We start from the raw sequence: 9,007 nt of genomic DNA, 5'->3' as shown, positions 1-9,007 counted from the left end.
CAGACATCAGAATCTTCAGGTTAGGCAGAATAGTTCACTTAGTCCCAGAAAGGGCTGACTCTGGGTAGACAGCTATCCATAATATAACAACTTAGGTCCCCAAACTCTCAGCAAGGAGGAGCCAAGAAAAAACCCTGAGCCTGGTGCAAGGAGGCCACACTGAGGAAGGGCAAAGAGTGGCTGGCTGAGCTATCTGGGTTGTTTCAGAACTGAGCAGTCAGATGAAGTCACACGTTGTTCACTAACTGAAACGGGAATCATGGTTTGGAGTGTGATTAGCGACCACAGGTGTGACATGGCTGAAAGACCACCAACATGGACAGAATTGATGAAATTGGGGACCATCCCAAACATTTGCTCCTTATATAACTATAGTAGAATTGAATGAGCAAAAATCTTTCAGCTGTTCACTTTTAAAAACAAGACAAGCATTTGACTCTCATGTTACAATTACTGCAGTGTGACTCATCAAGTTAATAAACATGACATCTCAATTTTATCAACTGCAAATGAAAATAAAATAATAAGAAGGGGTAATATTTATGACATCACTTTTTAAACTATGAAATTTCCACAATCACCAGTTCAGATGAAAATAGAATTCATGTTAGTTGTTGTATCAATTTCCAAGTATATTGTGAAATATAGAAAGCTGACATGGACTATTTCTAGTATGTTGAGATTATTTGAAGTAGAAGGTTCTTTTACCTGGTATTATCAAAATAGTGAAAATGAACTCAAATATCTTAATCAGAACAATACATGCAAATGAATAAATTGCCCTATTAAAAATGAAGACTGTCAGCTCATAAGGAAACAAAATCTAACAATATATTGATTTGAAGAGACAAATCTAAAAGACTAAGAAAAGAGGGACTAGACTATACAATTTAAAAAAATAAAGAAATATATTAAACATAGCAAAGAGCTAAGCTTACAAAAGCTACAGCAACTAAACATTTGCTCATATAAAATCATAGCATTCTTAGGATTTTATGGATCAAAAAGAGGATAAGAATAAATGTTAAAAGTATGCTGACAACAAAAAAATTAATCTGTTTTTCATGTGTACATGTTCAAACATTTGGAATATATCACAGATATCTAGGAGAAAACCCAGGCAAGCAGAAAAACCTCTTTCCAAACGTCTATTCAGTGGTGTTTTAAATCTGAGAGTCTATCTATTTATCTATCAATCATCTATTTATCTATCTATTATTTATCTAATTATCTATCTATCTATCATCTGTCCATCTATTATCTTTTGAGAGTAACTATTGTTAAATCTTCAGAGGCCGTATGCCTTTTATTATTTTCGCTCATGGCTGTCGGAATATTTACTCACCAATAATAAAGGCTGAACACAGTGACTCATGCTGATAACTCATGGCTCTCGGGAGGCAGAGACAGGAAGTACTGCATTTCGAGAACAGCTTAGGCAAAAGTTAAGGATACTCCATCTCAGTAAATAAGCTGAGTATGGTGGTGTATACCTGAGGCCCCAGATATGTGAAAGGCTGTAAGTAGGAGATTCACGGCCCAAGGCCGATCCCAGCAAAAGCAACAAAGCCCTACCTGAAAAATAACTAAAGCAAAAAGGTCTGGAGGCATGCTTAAGTGATAGAGTGTTTGGTTAGCAAGCAGGAGGCCCTGAATGCAAACCTCAATACTGCCAAAGCAGTAATAATAGCAATAATAATAGCAACAGCATCAACAACAACTGTTCTTGCCACAGCCTGTAATGTGGACAGGGCTGAGCAGGAATGGTCCACCTTTGCTCTTGTCATGTAAATCACTTCCCAAATAACCTCTTCTTCCCTTTGACAAGTTCATGTGTGGGGGTTTTGGCTGCAGTCTCCACAGGCTTTTTGGTGGGGGTCTTGGGTTTCCTCAATGTGTCTCTCCAGGGGCTGCTTATGCTTTCTTATGACTGGGAATCAGAGTTCCAACAGCAAGCTTCCCAAGGAGAGGAGTGGAGTTCACCCTGCCCTTCAGTCTCCACTCACACACTGCCAAGCACAGCTCCCACCATTCGTTCTCCATGTGGCAGGTGTGGCTGAGCTACTCCAAACCACAGGAAGTGGAATTAGATTCACACTTTTGAGAGAGTCAAAGAATTCACAGCCACTTTTCATCTGCCCCAGGAGCACTTGTTTCTTTGCTGCTTTTAATATCTAGTTTTTCTTACCAGTCTGAAAGCTTATTGAGGACAAGAACTGAGTCATAGTTCTGTAGAATAATCACTTTTGACATAATAAGACCTTGTGAATAGAAATAAGACAATAGAATGACAGTACCAGTTAAAATCTCTGTGTTTCACTTGAAGCCCTGGCAAGAGATAACTAGACACCATGACATTACAGCACAATTTGTCCTAAAAAGTGCCAGATATACAAGGTTCAGGCAATGCCTGGTGTGTAGAAATGCAGAATGAATAAGACTAAGAATAATTAAGACTAGTGATCATATCACTTTGCATCTTTTGGAAGCTTTCTCCATCATAAGATATATAAGGCAGGTTTTCCACTAGAACATAGACAAAACAAAATTAAGTTGACAAATAACACTAAAACATAAAAATATTCAAAACTATAGCTTCAAAAGGAAGATAGACTTTTTTTACAATATACTTTCTCCACTGAGACTGTGCATCTATCACAGGGTTTACTCTTTCTTTATATCTATACACATCTTCTGTCCTATGGAAGTAAAACATGCTGGGTTACCTGGAGGCTTCAAGGTAGGACCATTGAAACTTCTTACTGTGTAGTTGTAGACCATTGCATTCTGTATAGAATTTTTTGTTCTGTATTCATTGTTTATTTTGTGAGTTCTCTTTCCATATTTACCCTATTATGAGCTGGATTGTGCCACGCACCAAAATTCCTAAATTAAAGTTTTAATGTCTGTTACATCAGAATGTGTAATGAACTTAAATGCGTGTCCTCTAAAATTCCTAGGTTGAAGTCTTAATCCCCAATGTGATGATATGAGGCCTTGTCCTTTGTGAGGTAGTTAGGTCACGAATGGGATTAACGCTTGTTACAGTCTGACATGAAATGACATCTGTGGGCTCATGTGGTAAAGGCTTGGTCCCCAGCGGGTGGATCCAATCGCTGAGGGGTGATTGAATCACAAGGGCTCTGACTTCATTAAGGGATTAATCCATAAATGGATTCATAATTTGATGATATTATTGGGAGGTGATATAATTTAGGAAGTGGGCATATTTGGAGAAAGGGGGTCACAGGGGTGTGCCCTGGAAAGAGCTACCTGTCCCCTGCCCCTTTCTGCCTCATCTCTGCCTCCTGTCCACCATGAGGTGAACCGCTCTGGTCTGTCACATACTCCCTACCAAGATGTTTTCCCCTGCATGCATGGACTCAGAAACAATAGTCAAGTGACCTAAAATGAAATCATTCTGGTGGGTTCTACACTCTGGTGTCTTTAGAAGAAGAAGAAATTTAGACACAGGTATTTGCATAAGAAAGAGAGAGAAGATTTCCATCTAAGGACAGACCTGGAGTAAACCTTTCTTTCTCAGTCCTTAGAAGAGGCTAACCCATCAATATCATGATCTTGGACTTCTAAGCTCTAGAAATTTGAGGAAATAAATTTGACACTTCTCTGTGGCAGCCCTTGCATACCAGTATCCCCTATCTTTATAGCTGAATGTGATAAAAATAGACGAATTCTTCACCAAAATAAGAACTTCATTGTATTTTGCTATTAACTTTGTTCTTCAGCTGAATCCTCAAATGCCTGTGAAGGAGAAAGTGAATACCAAGAAACTCACATATAATCCCAATTTTACAAGTCAATGAGCCTACCTTTATCCTTAATTGTTATTTTCAGTGTCATTGTTCACCTCAAATTATGGCAGTATCTTGAAATGTGATTCTATCAATGCCCAAGACTTTAAAAAAAAGAAATCTGTGACCCCTCTATTAAATATTCTCAGAACATCTTTTTCCAGACTAGTGGTTGACATACCTGAATCAACAACAGAACAGTATTTAGTGTTCCTTTAGCATTAATGAAACAATTCTTGACCAGCTGCTGTCTAGTGATACAGATCCGACCCAGACAACATAGAGATGAACAATCTGCCTGACTCAGCCATGCAGGTAATGTATCCCAAGTGTCCCTGCCTTTCCTTATCCGTCAGCTTCTGCTGAAAAGAAACCACCTCAAAAGCTAGTTGTTTCAACAAGTGTTTATGGTAAGTGTTACATGTGATGCATTCTGTTGGCCAATGTGAGGCACAAAGCTAGGCCAGATTTAAAGGGTGAGAAGAGACCCCACTCTGGATGACAGACTGGGGCCCAGGTTGAAGAGTGACATTACAAAGGGTATGGACACAGGAAGATAAAGTGTCCTGGCTACTTTTGTAGTCCACTACAGAGAATATAACATATCAGTTGTCAGAACTATAATGCTATTATTGCTAGTCTTGTGATTTTAAGTGAATAAGATTTTTTTAAAGAAAGCATATGTTCACACTCTACAAAGAGTTGCAAGGTCCCTTTTGGTCATTCACTTAAGCAGAAATTTCTCATTGAGATTAAATGTGGTTATTCTTGTTTTTGGATGGCCTGATCTACGTCTATAGTTTCTTGATTTAATAATAAGCACAGCAAACACTGATCAAGTGCTGGGTGCCAGGTACTAGGCATTAGCTCATTTACAGTGGTCCCTCCCCAGGTGCTGCTTAGAGTGGTCTAAGGCTCATTGCCAGTTGGATTTCTTCTGTGGGGACTGTGTCACCGATGGGGCCCTGCTGGATGAGAACACTCTGGTCACACACCAGGACATTGCCTTTTCTTAGTTCTGCTGCCTCAGGAAACTGAATTGTCAGTTTTTGCGGAATAGGAGATCAGAGCTCATTTAAAAGCCCCTCCATCCTTCCTTCCCTAGTGTTTGCTCTCTGTCACAGACACAGTGGACTTTGAATACACTGTTTGGAACTGGAGACCCAACTCTTAAATTCTTTTCTCTTTCCTTAGTCCAGATTATTATGGTCAGAAAAGTAGAATACAGAGTAGCTGCCCTGTATTGATTAGTAATTCAGTTTTCTATTTGAAGCAAATCATGGTTAGATGGACTTTCTTTCATCTGCAGTGTAGCAGGAATAATTACCAGTAGACCTACAGATCATCAGCTTTTAAAATATAATCATGATGCACAAACCAGGACATCCCATGCAAGCCCCTGGGGGATGGATCACAGATGACATGCTAAAATTTCATCATTGTTCAATCAGATACCTACAAGTGGAGGGGTGGTGAAGACCCACTGGGACAAAAGAATTGGACAGCTGTGATGCTCACTGCACTTTCAGATGTGTCCCTGTCAGGAGCTGCACAACTGCCTACACTTAGTTTCCCCACATATTTACCCTCTATTCAAAGCATCAGTAGTCTATGGGTAGCAGCAGAATGAAGATCCACGTAAGTCACGGGCTGTCACCAGCCATCACGCTCGTGTTCTCTGCCACACTGGGCCTGAATAATTACACAACAACACTGATGGGGCTTGGTGACGTCACATAGCCTTAGCTCTCAGCAACACTAAGTACTTTATACCAAAATATTTACAGCAGTTCATATTTGAGTAACATAGGCAGTAGAAAAAGAACCCATGTATATTGTCTACTTTTCCTCCTCATTACACTCACATGAAGTCACAGGTACTAAGTTATCAACTCCCATTTTAGGTACAGGAAACCTAAGATTGGACAGGCTAAGTGACTTCCCACCATCCAAGGATGGATATGTGATGACGTGTTAGAGTACAGGGACTGGAGTCGTTTGCTTGCACTGAACTTGGGCACTTGCCACCCTCATGCTGTGTGAAGTTGGGTGCTATTTAATCTCTCTGAACTTCAACTTCATCTTCTATAAAATGTGAATAAGGTTTATTTACAAGGTTGTTCATGTAAGTGAAAGGATTAAATGAGTACTTTCCATAAAGTTTTTAGAACATTATATAGCATCCAATTGATACAATAAAAGAGTTAACTTTCATGATAATTTTGCTTAAATGATTATCAGTTCTCCCTTGATTCAGATCCTCTGTCATTTATATAAACATGTTTGTTGAAAACAATAGCTGTTGGTGATTAATTATGAAATAATTCATCAATGATTCCCCATTTATCAGGAGATAATAAACTGGGGACTCATGGCTAACTTTTGTTGGCCTAACATATATGAAAAATTAATTCATGGGCAGTAGACAAAATAAACTCACAAATTTCATATAAGATGTGCATGTGAGCTGAGCGCGGGTGGCTCACATCTGTAATCCTAGCCATTCTGATTGAGATCAGAAGGATTGCAGTCAAATTGTTTGCAAAATCCCCATCTCCAAAATAACCAGAGGAAAATGAACTGGAGGTGTGGCTTAAGCCATACAGCACCTGCTTTGCAGGTGCAAGGCCCTGAATTTAAACTTCAGTTCCACCAAAAAAAAAAAACAAAACAGATATACATATGTGTTGTTTTGCTTAAAAACTGCAAGAGCTCACAAAACTATGCTTTGCTTGAATTGACCTGTAGCTTTCTTCCCACCACATCTTTTTCAAGGACAGGCATCCACTTCAACTTCCCATTTTATTTTGTTATTTTTGCCCACTTTACCCACACACTATGGTGTTCTCTGCTTGGCCCCTGCAGCAATTTGAATTTGAAACATTTTCCCCCAGAAAACACAATATCCAGGAACAACAGTTCGAGGAGGAAAACCCAGAGAAAGGAGCAAATTATTGTGAAATGTAGACCTTTGTGTTCAGAAAACAATCAAGTGAATAAAACCTTACTTTCTCCTTGTACTTGTGAGCTGTCCTTTGATGTCTGTAGGACTGAATTCAGTCATAAATTTTCAGCCTAATTTCCCCGTGCTTCTCGTCTGTGTTTCTTTTCATAATTGCAATGGCAGTGAACAATATTTTAGAAATAGAATCATAAATGAAATTGCGACTGCATGTATTTTTGGTCCCCAGAGATTACCTTTTCCACTCTGTACGGTTTTTAGTGACATTTGTTATTAGTCTCTGCACTGGGACCCAGATGGTAAAGAACTTAAAACTGTATTTTTAGTCCAGGTTATGACCTCAAATGTCAAGCCATATCTCTGCTTCATAAATAAAAGCTTCAGAAAACCTCAATCAATGGCTACTTTTATCACTGTGGGGTTTGTTGTTTTGGTTTGGCTTTTTTGTTTTTAGTTTTGTTTTATACGGCTTTAAAATAGATGTCTGACAGATTGACACACAATGCATGCAAGATAGAAATGACCTCCCCAGAGGTTTCTGGCTCTCCTTTTACTTTTCTTTCATTACCTAAATAAGTTTGGGAACTACCCTGTAACTGCCATGCCTTGGGTCTACTGCACTCGGAGCAGCTCACTTGAAGACCTGGGACAAAGTCTGTCATACTTAAATATTCCACAAGAGAAGGACAATTTAACGCCCTACTTTCTAATAATCTGCCAGGCAGCGTATCGACATGTGGGTACATCACCTTCACCTACCCTTGACTTATTCTGAGTTAAAAACTTCTTCCACTTACCCCTAAAAAATCCTTTTCCTGTTCATCACAGATTGGCCCAGTCATGCTCTTGACAACCAGCTGTTTCTTCTCAAGATAACAATGAGTCCCACAGAGTCAGGTTTTACAAGGTGCCATACCTTTCTGCCCAACACTGGTCCCAGTGCAAGCGTTCTTCGTGTGACTGTGATATGCCCACCTGTCTTCTTTGCCTTTTATCTTTTGAACACATCAGCTTGACCAGCCATCTGAACAATAGACACTAACTGCTCAATAAAAACCTTCAGTGCTACCTGTGTCATAAAGCCCAAAGCTTCTTGAGTTGATGATTTGGGTTCTTTGATCTGGTTCTATTTTATTTCTCCAGCTTCGGGTTCCATTTCTTTCATTTATTCAGTGTGTAACAAATGTTCACGGAGCACGCACTATGGGTCAGGCACTGTGGTCGGTATTTGGGATAAATTTGTGAACAAAACAGACAAAAATGCCTGTCCTCATGAAGTTGGGAGTAGCACACCATGACTTTGCATCACTTATTTTATAGTAACTCTTACTGAAACCCAACCATGCCCATCATTCCTGCATTCTCTGGGAGAGGTTTCTCACAAACCTAGAGGTGGGAGCTTATACTGAAGACCAGGCGGTGCAGACATTGCAGGAAGGCCTTGCTGGCCCTGCACTCCGAGTGTTGCAGACACACTCAGCACTATTCTTGCTGCCCTCTCTCTCTGTTCACTCAACTCCCTCAATCCCTTTTCCTTTCCACATTTTAAAGCCTTATTCTTCTTTCAGGGACAATTCTGAAATTTAGTTTCATCTCTAAGATAGTCTTTTCTAAACTCAAAATTGCTTCCACTCTCAATAATATCTTTTTTCATGTCTCTGGTCCTTTTTTAATCTTGAACTTATATCAGAAATTATTTGCCTATCTGTCTCCCTTCTAGACATAAAGTTCTAAGATCAAAGATCCTGTCTGACACATTTTATGAATATCATCTCAGAGAGTAGTGCGTAATCTTTGTAGATACCAAGCACCAAAATTCTCCAGGAAGAACTAATATTTTTTCTGTTATCCTCAGAAGGTAATCTAATTATAACCACCATTTTGTGCTCTGTTTCTGTAGACAGGACATTGTCCTTCAATGTGGCTATGCGAGGTCCTTCAGCAGAACTGTCATTTCTCTCACCTCATGGTGATCCATGAATCTTTTTACTTCTCCTGGCTGGTGCAAAAACACTTTGGTCATTTCGAGTTTTTCTGTGATTATTATTACTTTCACCAGTTGACCCAGAAGTAAGCCAGTTTATTCTTTTATATCTTTTGTGATTGTCAGGTGAAAGCAAAGCTAGACCTTGGGTTCATGAAGATCAGATGGAAGAATTTTGCTGGTCAAATCTGTGCACAGATGTGTTCACAGTCAGGGCCCATCCTTGGCTCTAAGGAATTTTTTATTTCA

This window comes from Castor canadensis, chromosome 1 (assembly GCF_047511655.1).
Source record: "Castor canadensis chromosome 1, mCasCan1.hap1v2, whole genome shotgun sequence".
NCBI lineage: Eukaryota > Metazoa > Chordata > Mammalia > Rodentia > Castoridae > Castor > Castor canadensis.
Note: the sequence above shows the minus strand (reverse complement) of the source record.